We start from the raw sequence: 14948 nt of genomic DNA, 5'->3' as shown, positions 1-14948 counted from the left end.
GGGCACCACATCCTCCCCAGGTACTACCTTTAATGTCAATCATTACTGTTTGCTTTATAGTTTTGCCCCCTATATGACATATCCCTAAACAACCTACTGGTTGGATTTGAATAACTGAGTGGCTAGCACAAAGCTAGCTGTGTAAGGAAAGAGCACTGTTGCCAGTATTACATGAGATTTCCTGGGAAAATAAGCTGAGTAGAGTTGCTGGGTAATGGAAAACAAGCTGAGTAGAGTTGCTGGGTTATAATGTAATTTCAACCTTCCTGAGTCTTTAAAAGCCTCTTCTGGAGAAGTCAGAGGACAAAATCATGATCAAAGAGCAAGGCATGGGGGCATGTGCCTGTAGTCCTAGCTACTCAGGAGGCTGAAACGGGAGGATCACTTGAACCCAGGAGTTCTGGTCCAGTCTGGGCAACATAGTGAGACCCCATTTCAAAAAAAAACAAGGCTGGGCACAGTGGCTCACGCCTGTAAGCCTTTGAGAGGCCGAGGCGGACAGATCACCTGAGGTCAGGAGTTTGAGACCAGCCTGGCTAACATGGTGAAACCCCGTTTCTACTAAAAATACAAAAAATTAGCCAGCTGTGGTGGCGTGTGTCTGTAATCCCAGCTAGTCGGGAGGCTGAGGCAAGAGAATTGCTTGAACCCAGGAGGCGGAGGTTGGGGTGAGCAGAGATTGGCCATTGCATTCCAGCTTGAGCAACAAGAGCGGAACTCCGTCTCAAAAACGAAACAAAACAATAAAACAAACCAAAACAAAACACACATCTATCTTCCTAATTGGAGAGGAGAAAGCCAAAAAAAAAAAAAAATCATACACAGGCGCAGATCTAGGATTTGTGGGGTCTGAAGATTATATAATTTGGAGGACCCTTTTGTAAGATTATAAGTTCAAAATTACAAATACTAAATTAGGTACAGGGCCTTGGGGAGGGCATATATGAATAAAGGCTTCCGTTTCATTAGTTTCAGGTGGATAAGTCTCTAACCATGAGGGTTCACCTGTGTCTGGGCATCTGGCAGATCTGCAGGATGGGCTAGGCACTGAAGACCCTGTAGAAATAGGGTCAGAGGGGGAAGGATGCTTTGTATTTTCTGCTTTTAAGCTCATTAGCCTACATTCAGCTCTCAAGAGTAGGCCAAAGCACAACACTTCAGAAACGGGCTGTTTTATGAAATGAATATGCTCAGCCGATTCTACCAGCAGAGTATAGAGAGGTGAGTGGGAATTTCCATAATATGTAATGAAACTGTGACAAATATGGATAAATTGTCCTCAAGTTTGAACAAGGTATGATATCAGTGAGGATTTTTGGGTGATGACAGTTCTCAACCTGTTTCTTGAGTCACAGTTTTCCACATGGAAATGGTTGTTCTCCACATGTCGTACACAGCGATTATCATGGCATTTCCCCTTACTATCCTCCCAGGGAATCTCCTTGCTTCTCTCCTATTTAAGATTCTCCTCCTGGATTTACTTTGTCTTTGGGTGGAGTATCTTCTCCGGTAGCTTATAGAGAAGGAGTGCATGATAGATAAAAGTTTTTGAAATCTTACATACTTGAACATATTTTTTTCTGCTCTCATACTCAATTGATAGTATGGCTGGGTATAGAATTCCAGATTGCAAGTTACATTTCTCAGAATTTTAAAGGCACTGTTTCATTGTATTTTGGCTTCTGGTGTTGCTGATGCAAAGTCCAAATCCATTTTGCTTCCTAAACTTTGTATATAGCCAATTTTTTCATCTCTAGAGGTAATAAAATCTTCTCTTCCTCCCTAAAATGATGCTGGCTACTTATTGGCTCTTAAATATCACAGTTCATTCTATACTTGAGTTATGATATTGATTGCTTTGTCCCTTCTTTTCTCTTTTTTCTTTCTGGAAACACTGGTATTCAGATATAAGATCCCCTGAACTAGTACTCTTAACTTCCTAACCTTTTGTCTACTATTTTATATCCCTTTATCTTTTTGCTATATTTCCTGGGAAATTTCCCTAACGTTGTATTTCAGCTATTATGTATAATTATTTTTTTCTGCTTAAGCAGATCATTTTTCCTTATATCCTTATCATTTTTTCCTTTCTATGGAAGTATTGTATGCACGTTGTTTAAAAATTATACAGCACTCATTTCAATAGCACATTTGATAAAACTGGAATGAGACAGGCCAGGAGTGGTGGCTCATGCCTGTAATCCCAGCACTTTGGGAGGCCGAGGAGGGCAGATCACAAAGTCAGGAGATTGAGACTATCCTGGCTAACATGGTGAAACCCTGTCTCTACTAAAAATACAAAAAAAAAAAAAAAAAATTAGCCTGGCGTGGTGGCGGGCGCCTGTAGTCCCAGCTACTTGGGAGGCTGAGGCAGGAGAATGGCGTGAACCCAGGAGGCGGAGCTTGCAGTGAGCCAAGATCATGCCACTGCACTCCAGCCTGGGCGACAGAGCGAGACTCCGTCTCAAAAAAAAAAAAAAAGAAACTGGAATGAGACAGAAAATTAGCATGGCCCCTGCGCAAGGATGACATGCAAATTTGCAAGGGTTCCATATTTTAAAACAATCATTGCAGAATTCTTTACATAGAAAATTCCATCTAGTAGATCATTGAACAAAAGAGAGACCAGAAATAGATCTACACATACACATGTATGACCTAAACCTGTGGATATGAACCACATTTTATATTTGCTTTTGACAAAGATGCTATATAACAAGAAATGTGGCTCCTACAGAGAAGCCTGGCCTTTTCCCCATCTCCTGGGAGGTAATCTCTAAACTCTTGTAATTTCCTGAGTGTTAAGGGTGTCTTTGTTATTTGATGGGCCCTTGGAACTACACCTGATATTTTATGCTATAACATGTTGGGGGTGGCCATGGCAGGAAGACCAACTATCTGATAAGACGGTTGGAGCTGGGGGACACATGGTATCAGCTCAACCTCTAGGGAACAGGGGGCGGGAGATTGAGTACAACCACATGGGCTCAACCAATCGTGTTTGTAAGAAAACCTCAATAAAATCTCTGGGCGCCAGAGCTCAGGTAAGTTCCCCTGGTTGGGAATACTCTGAACAGACTATCACACATCAGTGCTGGTAGGAAAACACTTTCCTGAAGATAGTGGCAGTTTCATGTTTGCAACCCTCCCAGACTTCACCCTATGTGTCTCTTCCTTTGTCTGGTTCTAATTTATATCCCATTGCTATAATAAAGCTGCAGTGGTACACACAGCACTTTCCTGAGTTCTGTGAGTCATTCTAGCAAAGTACCAAACCTGAGAGTGGTTTTAGGAAGCCGCAAACTCGCAGTTGGTGTCTGAAGTCAGGGCAATCTTATAGGGATTGTTCCGTCTGACTGTGTGGTTTGGGTAACTCCTTACAGATACCAAGGCAATTCACTGAGAAAATGGACTCTTTTGCACATGTCATATTGTAATTATTGATATCCATATGTAAAGAAATGAGCCTCAACCCTTACCTCATAGTATCTGCAAAAACTAACTTGAAATGAAAAGTAGACCTGAATGTAAGAACTAGAACTAGAACTTTTCTAGAATAAAATACAGAAGAACGTCTTTGTGACCCTGGGTTGGGCATATATTAATATATTAAATAGGCCACAAAAAGGAAAATATGATGACTAGGTCTTCATAAAAATTTTAAAAATTTGCTCTTCAAATAATACTGTTAAGAAAATGAAAAGGCAAGTCTGGGGTAAAATATTGGCAAAATATGTATCTGTCAAAGTATTTGTATCAAGAATATAAAAAGAATTATTTGGCGGGTGTGGTACCTCATGCTTGTAATCCTAGCACTTTGGGAGGCTGAGGCAGGAGGATCACTTGGACAGTCATTCTAGCAAAGTACCAAACCTGAGGGTGGTTTCAGGAAACCCCCAAATTTGCACACTTACAAACTTGTAAAAAAATCCAATTAGAAAACGGGTAAAAGACATGAACAGACATTTCCTGAAGAAGCTATACAGATGGCAAATAAGCACATGAAAACAGTTCAACATCATTAGCCATTAGGGAAATACAAAATAAAGCCATGGTGAAATATTATTTTGCATTTTGCACATAGCATAATAATATTTTTTATTTTAGGCTGGGCACGGTGGCTCACGCCTGTAATCCCAGAACTTTGGGAGGCTGAGGTGGGCAGATCACTTGAGGTCAGGAGTTTGAGACCAGCCTGGCCAACATGGTGAAACCCCGTCTGTACTAAAAATACAAAAAAAAAAAAAAAGTTAAAAAGATATTTTTTATTTTTGCCTAGCAGAATGGCTAAAATGAAAAATAATGACAACACCAAATGCTGGCAAAGATGTAGAGAAACTGGGCCACAAAAATTGCTGGTGGGAATGTGAAATGATACAATCACTCTGGGAAAAGGTTTAGCAGTTTTTCAAAATAAAACAGTGCGGGCCGGGAGTGATGGCTCACACCTGTAATCCCAGCACTTTGGGAGGCTGAGGCAGGTGGATCACGAGGTCAGGAGATCGAGACCATCCCGGCTAACACAATGAAACCCTGTCTCTACTAAAAGTACAAAAAAATTAGCCAGGCGTGGTGGCACGCGCCTGTAGTCCCATCTACTCGGGAGGCTGAGGTAGGCGAATCGCTTGAACTCAGGAGGCGGAGGTTGCAGTGAGCCGAGATCGCGCCACTGCACTCCAGCTTGGGTGACAGAGGGAGAATCCGTCTCAAAAAATAAATAAATAAATAAATAAATAAGACTGCATGAAACTACCATACAACCCACAGTTGCTCTCCTGGGCATTTATCTCAGAGAAAAGAAAACTTACATTCACACAAATTGTTCATAGCGACTTTATTCATAATAGCCAAAAACCAGAGGTCTTTCTGCAAGTCATGGTATATGCACAGGATGGAACACTACTCAGCAATAAACAGGAGCAAGCTATTGATGTGTGTGTGTGTGTGTGTGTGCGTGTGTGTGTGTGTGTGTGTGTGTGTGTATATATATATATATATATATGTAATGAATCTCTAGGGAATTAGGCTGAGTGAAAATAGTCAAATCTTTACAAATTGTATATTGCATTTTGTATGCTTACATTTATCTATATTACACTCTTGAAATGACAAAATTATGGAGAAGAGACTAATAGTTGCCAGGAGCTGGGGAGGGGGAAAGAGGTGAGAGTGGCTATAAAAGGGCAACACAAGGGGTCCCAGTGATGATGGAACTGCTCTGTGTCTTGACTCATCAATGTCAACAGCCTGGCTGTGATATCTTACTATAATTTACAAGATGTTACCACTGGGGGAAGCTGGATCAAGGGATCTCTCTCTTTTTCTTTTCTTCCATAAGTAAGGAAACAATCTCTGTATTATTTCTTATAATGTGAATCTATAATTATTTCAAAATAAAAAGTTAAATTAAATAAATCTGTACACAAATGTTTATAGTGGTTTTATTCATACCCATTAAAAACTGGAATCAATCCAAATGCCCAAGAACTGGTAAATGAATATATAAAATCTAGTAAAACCTTACAGTGAAATGCTACTCAGCAATAATAAAGAATGAACCACTGATATGTAAAACACAAATGAATCTCAAAAGCTTCATGCTATGTGAAAGGAGTCAGACTCAAGACTGTCTACTATATAATTCCATTTATGTGAAGTGCTAAAAAAGTCCAAAATCTTAGTTATAAAAAGCAGATCAGTGGTTGCCAGGAGGAAGAGGGTAGGGGTGTAGAATGACTGCAAAAGGTTTCAAGGTAATTTTTTGGGGGTAATGAAAATATCCTATCAATTTCATGATTGTGGTAGTGACTATACGATGGTATATTTGTTAAAACTCATTTATTGTGCACTGAATATTGGTGAATTTTATTGCATTTAAATTGTACCTCAATAAAGTTGACCCCAAAATTGGGCTAATAAATTTAGACTATTTTGCGACTTGCTTTTTCATTTAACTATATGTTGTGGACTTCTGGCTTCCAGACAGAGAGCTTTACCTCCTTTTTAATAGTTCCATAGTCTTTCATTGTATGGATGCAGCACAATCCCACAATTAATTTAATTAATCTTTCCTTGATGAGCATTTCTGCTATTTCCAATTTTTTATTCTTTTATTTATTTATTTATTTATTTATTTTGAGACGGAGTCTCACTCTGTCACCCAACCTAGAGTGCAGTGGCGTGATCTTGGCTCACCACAACCTCCGCCTCACAGGTTCAAGTGATTCTTCTGTCTTAGCCTCCCGAGTGGCTGAGATTACAGGTGTGAGCCACCATGCCCACCTAATTTTTGTATTTTTAGTAGAGACGCGGTTTCATCATGTTGGCCAGGTTGGTTTCAAACTCCTGACCTCAGGTGATCCACCCGCCTCAGCCTCTCAAAATTTTTTATTCTTACAAGTAATGTGATGGTTAACCTTTTCATGTATCTTTATATACCAGAGAAATTGTTTTTATTGAATAGACTTCTAAAAGTGATATTTCTTGGTTTAAGGATATATGTAATTAAAATTTTTGGCCGGGTGTGGTGGCTCATGCCTGTAATCCCAGCACTCTGGGAGGCTGAGGCAGGCAGATCACCTGAGGTCAGATGTTGGAGACCAGCCTGGCCAAGATGGTGAAACCCCATTGCTACTAAAAAAATACAAAAATTAGCTGGGCATGGTGGCATGTGCCTGTAATCCCAGCTACGCAGGAGGCTGAGACAGGAGAATCGCTTGAACCTGGGAGGCAGAGGCTGCAGTGAGCCCAGATTGCGCCACTGCACTCCAGCCTGGGTGACAAAGCAAGACTCTGTCTCCAATAAATAAATAAATAAATAAATAACATTTTCGTGTGAAGCACCAAATTGCCTGACAAAATAAGGTTGTGTCAACTTGCACTGTGATCAATAGTGAATGAGTCCTGTGGCTATTTCTAAGGCATTCTTTCTAACCTTATTTACTTGTTCCTTTTCCCACAGCCTTTTCATCCAGTTGATGTTTTTCTTTTCACAACTCTCTGTAGGATTTCTGTAGCTCCAAACCTTGACTGTTGATGCTTTGTTAGGGCCTGTAGAATGACCTCGTTATTTGAGGATCATTCGATCAAAAAGGAGCACATATGATGGTGGAGAGACAGACATGAAAAGCAATTACTATATAGCATGAAAAATGACAAGAGACTTGTATATTACATATACTGATAATAATGATGAAAGAGAAGATGATGCTGTTGCTGATAATAGCTAAAAATTATTTAGCACTTACTATATGCCAGGAAGAAGTCAAAGAACTGTATAGACATTAATTCATTTCATTCCCACAACAACCCTCGGAGGTAGAAATTATTACAATTTTCCCCATTTGGCCGAGTGCAGTGGCTCATGCCTGTAATCCCAGTACTTTGGGAGGCCAAGGCAGGCAGATCACTTGAGGTCAGGAGTTCAAGATCAGCCTGGCCAACATGGTGGAATCCTATCTCTACTAAAAATACAAAAAAATTAGCAGCGTGTGGTGATGTGCACTTGTAATTCCAGCTGCTCGGGAGGGAGGCAGGAGAATTGCTTGAGCCCGGGGAGGCAGAGGTTGCAGTGAGCCAAAATCGTACCACTGCACTACAGCCTGGGTGACAGAGCAAGACCGTCTCATAAAACAAACAAACAAACAAAAATTGCACCATTATACAAACCCCTTGGCTGGGCATTGAAAAATGAGTAGGAGTTAATTAGGTGAAGAAAGGGCATGGATTAGGCCACGCGGTGGCTCATGCCTTTAATCCCAGCACTTTGGGAGACCAAGGTGGGTGGATCACTTGAGGCCAGGAGTTGAAGACCAGCCTGGCCAACACGGTGAAACCCCATATCTACTAAAAATACAAAAATTAGCCAGACCTGATTGCAGATACTTGTAATCCCACAGCTACTCAGGTGGCTGAGGCACGAAGATCACTTGAACCCGGGAGGCAGAGGTTGCAGTGAGCTGTGATGGCACCATTGCACTCCATCCTGGGCAATAGAGTAAGACTCTCAAAAGAAAGAGAAGGGCGGGGGTAGGGGTGTGGAGAGAGAGGGAAGGAAGGCAGGGGGAGAGGGAAGGAATGGAAGGAAGGAAGGAAAGAAGGAAGGAAGGAAAGAACAAAAGAAGGAAAGAACAAAAGAAAGAAAGAAAGAGAAAGAAAGAAAGGAAAGAAAGAAGGAAGAAAGGAAGAAAGGAAGAGAAGGGGAGGGGAGGGGAGGGGAAGGGAGGGAAGGGAAGGAGGAAGGAAGGAAGGGCATGGATTAAATGGAATCCTAGGAAGAATGAAAAACTGAAAAATGTTTAGTGTGTACAGGCTGGGCATAATGGCTCACACCTGTAATCCCAGAACTTTGAGAGGCCGAGGTGGGTGGATCACTTGAGGTCAGGGTTCGAGACCAGCCTGGCCAACATGGTGAAACCCCATCTCTACTAAAAATACAAAAATTAGTCGGGCATGGTGGTGCACACCTGTAGTCCCAGCTACTTGGGAGGCTGAGGCAGGACAATAGCTTGAACCCAGGAGGCAGGGGTTGCAATAAGCCGAAATGGCGTCAGTGCACTTGGCCTCCAAAAAAAAAAAAAAGGAAGAAAAAAAACAGAAGAAAAGTGTGTACAAGGCATGGAAGTATGATAAAACAAAGTGCATTCAGATGTCCTGTGAGTAATTTCAGATGGCTGACATCCAGAGGGAACTAGGGGACAGGAGAAGAAGAAGCTGGAGCAAGCTCATGAGTAAGTGGATGTGAATGTTTCTCATTTCCTCTTGCTAATTGCTTTCTCACACACTACGCATTTTGCTGGCGCAATCTTACTAATTTGTACTTTCTGATGAGGTCCAGGGGAAGACTTCTCGTTAGGAAGTAATTCCCAGATTGAGATGCAAATGTTGAGAAGAGTCAACCAGACAGAAGAGGAGATGAGTGTTCAGGCAGAGGAAGCTGTGTGAGGTGTCATGGCTGGAATTTCTTTCTTTCTTTCTTTCTTTCTTTTTTTTTTTTTTGAGACAGGGTCACTGCCCTGTCAGCCAGACTAGAGTACAGTAGGGAGATCTGGGCTCACTGCAACCCCCACCTCCTGGGTTCAAGCGATTCTCCTGCCTCAGCCTCCCGAGAAGCTGGGATTACAGGCGTGCACCACCACACCTGGCTAATTTTTGTATTTTAGTAGAGATGGGGTTTCACCGTGTTGGTCAGGCTGGTCTGGAACTACTGACCTCAGGTGATCAGCCTGCTTCGGCCTCCCAAAGTGCTGGGATTACAGGTGTGATGAGTCACTGCGCCTGGCCCATGGAATTTCTAAGGAACTGGCTGGTATTAAGGATGGCTAGGCATAAAATGTAAAGGGGGAGGAGACACAAATGAGGCCAAATAGGGTGGCAAAGACCAATCCATGTAGGCCACATTAAGGAGTTCAAACATTATGGTGGTTATAAAACTAATCAATGAAAAAGAAATGACCAAATATCCCCTCTAGGCAGGCCATGCTCCGGGGGCAAAGAAGATACAATGATGCGCAATATGATCCTAGCCTTCCAGAGGGCAAAGAAGATACAATGATGCGCAATATGATCCTAGCCTTCCAGAGGGCAAAGAAGATACAATGATGCGCAATATGATCCTAGCCTTCCAGAGGGCAAAGAAGATACAATGATGCGCAATATGAGCCTAGCCTTCGAGAAGCATACAGACTAGCTGGGAAGGTAAAACATGAGCAAACATAAGGAAGGTGATCAATGGTTACTAGCCACATATAACAAGAGATAAATGTGAAATGTTGGAGTTTACAAGAGAGAAATTCAACTGGTTGGGTAAGAGGCAGGGACAGTGGTAGGGAGAAGGGACGGGAGTGGGGCCTTAAAGAATGGGTACACTAGGCCAGGCACAGTGGTTCACGCCTATAATCCCAGCACTTTGGGAGGCTGAGGCAGGTGGATCACCTGAGGTCAGGAGTTTGAGACCAGCCTGCCAACATGGTGAAACCCCGTCTCTGCCAAAAATATAAAAAATTAGCCGGGTGTGGTGGCACACACCTGTAATCCCAGCTACTCAGGAGGCTGACATAGGAGAATCGCTTGAACCTGGGAGGTGGAGGTTGCAGTGAGCTGAGATCGTGCCACTGCACTCCAGCCTGGGTGACAGAGCAAGACTCTGTCTCAAAAAAAAATGTATATAGGTACACATGTCTATGTACCATTTTGCAACATCAGGATGCTGAAACTTCATAGGTGGGTGAAACTTGCAGTCTTCAGGTTGAGAATTCCTGTCCCTCTGTGTCCAGCAGACAAGTGCTACCTGAAGGCCACGAAGAATTGAGACACTTCTATGTTATTGAGAGAAAGGATGAGAAGGTATGAAACAAATTTTAATGATGAATTTTTGTGGATTTTTGAAAGGCATAAATGGGATGATTAATAATAAAAAAGCTCTGTTTATATACATCATAAAACACACTATACATCTACGGGATTCAGTCTCCACTTGTATATCATCTGACACAGAGCTGAAGGTGGAGGAGAAAGGTTAACCCTTCTCATTCCCTTCCCCACCCCACATACAGTTGGCCTTTTCTGGTCAGGTTTCTGAGGCAGTAAGCATTTTTTTGAGCGCCTACAATGTGCCAGACACTGTTCTGGGCACCTGGGTAGAAAGAAAGATCTTGAAGCCTCTTGCCCTGTAGGGAAGTTTATAGCTTGGGGAACAGGTGGAGGAAGAACAGAAAAAAAATCACACTAATATTTAATTCCTTAAAAAAATTGTTTTTTCAAGGCTGGGTGCGGTGGCTCATGCCTGTAATCCCAGCGCTTTGGGAGGCCAAGGCTGGCAGATCACCTGAGGTCAGGAGTTTGAGACCAGCCTGGCCAACGTGGTGAAACCCCGTCTCTACTAAAAATACAAAAATCAGCCGGGCATGGTCGCATGCACCTGTAATTCCAGATACTCGGGAGGCTGAGATAGGAGAATTGCTTGAACCCAGGAGGTGGAGGTTGCAGTGAGCCGAGTTTGCACCACGTCACTCCAGCCTGGGTGACAGAGCAAGACTCTGTCTCAAAAAAAAAAAAAAAGTTTTTAAAACAGAGACAGGGTCTTGCTATGTCGCCCAGGCTGGTCGCCAACTCCTGGACTCGAGTGATCCTCCCGCCTCGGCCTCCCAAAGTGCTGGGATTACAGGCCGGAGCCACTGTGCCTGGTTCAAATCACACCAATAAAAGGAGTCAAAGGATGTGTTCAAATAGACTTGTGGAAAAGCTGAGGCAAAAAGAGGGGGTACTAATTTTGCCTGGAGGCAGCACTAGAAAAGAGCCCTGAAAAATGGGGAGGAGGGGCAAGATTCAGGAAGCGTTCGCAGGCGGGGAAGCTTCTTTTTCCCCTTTTAGCCATAGGAAGATAGAAGTCCTGGGTCCCTCTTCCTGCCTCCACTAGTCTTATCACCTGAGTTCCATACCAGCTATTTCAAAAAGAGAAAAGGCCCAAGGGTGTACAACCTTCCCTCCAGCAATAAGTAAACGTGGTTACTATGTGCGAGGAGCTCTGCCAAGCACTGCCCAACTGTTACCTTTAATTCATACAACGGAATGGTGGTGTGTACTGTCACCATTTTCCTGAGAAAATTGGGTTTCAGAGCTAGAACTTGTCTCTTGTCACACAGTTATGGAGTGGCTAAGCCAGAACTGAAGCCGAGTCGACCTGACTTCAAAATTCACCTTCTGGCCAGGCATGGCAGCTCACACCTGTAATCCATCCCAGCACTTTGGGTGGCCTAGGCAGGGGAATCACTTGAGTCCAGGAGTTTGAGACTAGACCGGGCAACATGGCGAGACCCTGTCTCTACAAAAAAATGGAAAACTTAGCTGGGCATGGTAGCGCGAACCTGTAGTCCCAGCTATTCAGGAGTTGGGAAGATCTGTTGAGCCTGGGAGGTTGAGGCTGCAGTAAGCTGAGATGGCACCGTTGCACTGCAGCCCAGGTAGTCTGGGCACCACAGCAAGACCCTGTGTCCAAAAAAAAAAGAGAGAGAAAGTCTTTATTTTGTTTGTTTAGCTTTTCTGTGGCTTCAGTCTTTCGTTTCCTTTTTGTTTCTTTATTTTTTTATTTATTTCACTATGGAAAATTTCTAACATAAAAGGAGACAGAATGGTATCATAAACTTCCATGATTCTATCACCTAGGTTCAATGATTAAGAATTCGGCCAGGCGCAGTGGCTCACACCTGTAATCCCTGCACTTTGGGAGGCCAAGGTGGGCAGATCACCTGAGGTCAGGAGTTCGAGACCAGCTTGGCCAACATGGTGAAACCCTGTCTCTACTAAAAACAAAAAATTAGCCAGGTGTGGTGGCACACGCCTGTAGTCCCAGCTACTTGGGAGGGTGAGGCAGGAGAATTGCTTGAGCCCGGGAGGCAGAGGTTGCAGTGAGCCAAGATTGCACCACTGCACCCCAGCCTGGGTGACAGAGTGAGATTCCATCTCAAAAAAAAAAAAAAAAAAAAGAATTCATGGCTAATCTTATTTTATGACTAATCCCTCCCTGGATTATTCTGAAGCAAATCATATCATGGCATCATTTTCACCCATAGACTTCAGTATGCCTCTTGGATCCCTTTTACTTGATAAGTTCCTCCTCCTTGTAATGTATTTGTTGAAGAAGCTGGGTCATTTATCTCATGGAATTTCTCACCATCTGAATTTTGGCGATTGCATTCAGCAGTATCATTTAACATGTTCCCTGTCCTTGGCATTTCCTGTAAACTAGTAGTTGGATTTAGAGTAGTGATCAGACAGGTTAGTGATTTTTGGCAAGACTACTTCATGACTGTTTCTCATTGGGAAGCACTCATGTATTTGTCTTTTGACCGTCATTGATGATCAAAGTCCAGGCCTGTTAATTTACTAAAGATGGCAAAATGGTGATATTATAATCCTTCTAGTCTTTCTCTGTTTAATAGCTGTAATACATCCAAAAAAGAAGGTTTCCCTGATCGTCTATGCAGTTAACATAAGCTATATTTGTCACTGGAAAGGTAATATAAATGCTTCTCTCTCTTTATTTGCCAATTTTCAAAATAACAAATGGATCCCTAGCACCCACCAAAAGTGACCAATAGATTTAATTTTTAAAAAGCATGAATTCATGGTTTTAAACATATTTGATGAGCTTCAATTCATCACAGTTATAATTCTTATTGATGCTCAAATTATCCTATTCTTTGGTTAGTGGGGGCCTCTTCAAGTTGACTGAGTCTGTTTTTCTTGTTTTTTTTTTTTTTTTTTTTTTAAGGGATGGGGTTACTATGTTGCCCAGTCTGGACTGGAACTCCTGGGCTCAAGCCATCCTCCAGCCTCATGCTCCTGCCTCATCCTCCTGAGTAGCTGGGACTATAGGCACCTAAGTTTTTGTGATAAATTTTTTTTTTAAACAGGGTATCGTTCTGTCACACAGGCTGGAATGCAGTGATGCAATCATGGCTCAAGGGACCCTCAAACTCCTGGGATCAAGCGATCCTCCTGCCTCAGGCTGCAGAGTAGCTGAGACCATAGGTGCATGTCACCATGCCTGGTTAATTTTTCAATTTTTTGTAGAAATGGGGGTCTCACTATATTTCAGACTGGTTTCAGACTCCTGGGCTCAAGCAATCTGCCCTCCTTAGCCTCCCAAAGTGCTGGGATTATAGGCATGAGCCACTGCAATAATTTTGGTAATTGCAACCAGCAGTATGATTTAACATGTTCTCTGTCCTTGACATTTCCTGTAAACTAGAAGTTGGATTTAGAGTAGTTGATCAGATTTAGGTTAGGGATTTTGGCAAGACTACTTCATGACTAATGTTTTTCATCAGGAGGCACATAATATCTGGTATTTGTCTTGTGAAATCACCCTATTGTTCTTGATAAATGCTTAATTATCAGGTGTATAATATGATGTTCCAGGCTTATCTTGTACATTTCTTTCCCAGGAGCCCAGATCTGGAATCAGCCATTTTTCTAAGGAGCTCTGCTTTCTTTTAGTAAATGGCATTTAGAGATCATATTCTGTGTGCAAGAAATGCTTGCTTTTGAATTGATGATGGTTTCTAGAAAGAATTTTTTACAAGCAAATACTTTATGGATTCTTACTAATAGTTCTATTTCAAATTTAGGTAAGACTAAAATGTTTCTACTTAACTTTATTGATCTTATATCCATACCTGGGATGTAAAACATCCCACTTTTCAAAACAACATAATTACTCATTGCTTTATCCTATAATACATGCAAAACAGTCTTACCAACTGTATTAGTCCATTTTCATGCTGCTGATAAAGACATATGCAAGACTGGGAAGAAAAAAAGGTTTAATGAACTTACAGTCCCACATGGCTGGGACGGCCTCGCAATCATGGTGGAAGGCAAGGAGGAGTAAGTCACATCTTACATGAATGGCAGCAGGCAAGAGAGACAGCTTGTACAGGGAAACTCCCACTTTTAAAACTATCAGATGTTGTGAGACTCATTTACCATCATGAGAACCACACAGGAAAGACCCGCCCCCATAATTCGATCACCTCCCACTGGGTTCCTCCAATGACACACAGGAGTTGTGGGAGTTACAATTCAAAATGAGATTTCGGTGGGGACACAGCCAAACCATATCATCCCGCCTCTGGCCCCTCCCAAATCTCATGTTCTCACGTTTCAAAACCAATCATGCCTTCCCAACAGTCTCCCAAAGTCTTAACTCATTTCAGCATTAACTCAAAAGTCCACAGTCCAAAGTCTCATCTGAGACAAGGCACATTCCTTTCGCCTAGGAGCTTGTAAGATCAAAAGCAAGTTAGTTACTTCCCAGATACAATGGGGGTACAGGTATCGGGTAAATACAGCCATTCCAAATGGGAGAAATTGGCCAAAACAAAGGCGCTCTGGTCCCCATACAAATCAGAAATCCAGCAGGGCAGTTAAGTCTTAAATCTCCAAAA

General features: G+C 42.4%; 1 pseudogene; it reads left to right on the top strand.

Annotated features, from left to right (window-relative positions):
* Window positions 1-2458: 2458 nt before the first annotated feature.
* LOC112439405 (U6 spliceosomal RNA) lies at window positions 2459-2559 on the top strand (annotated as a pseudogene).
* Window positions 2560-14948: the final 12389 nt, after the last annotated feature.

Source organism: Pan paniscus, chromosome 2, assembly GCF_029289425.2.
Source record: "Pan paniscus chromosome 2, NHGRI_mPanPan1-v2.0_pri, whole genome shotgun sequence".
Lineage (NCBI taxonomy): Eukaryota > Metazoa > Chordata > Mammalia > Primates > Hominidae > Pan > Pan paniscus.
The sequence above is the reverse complement of the archived record's forward strand: the minus strand, read 5'-3'. Positions and strand labels throughout refer to the sequence as shown.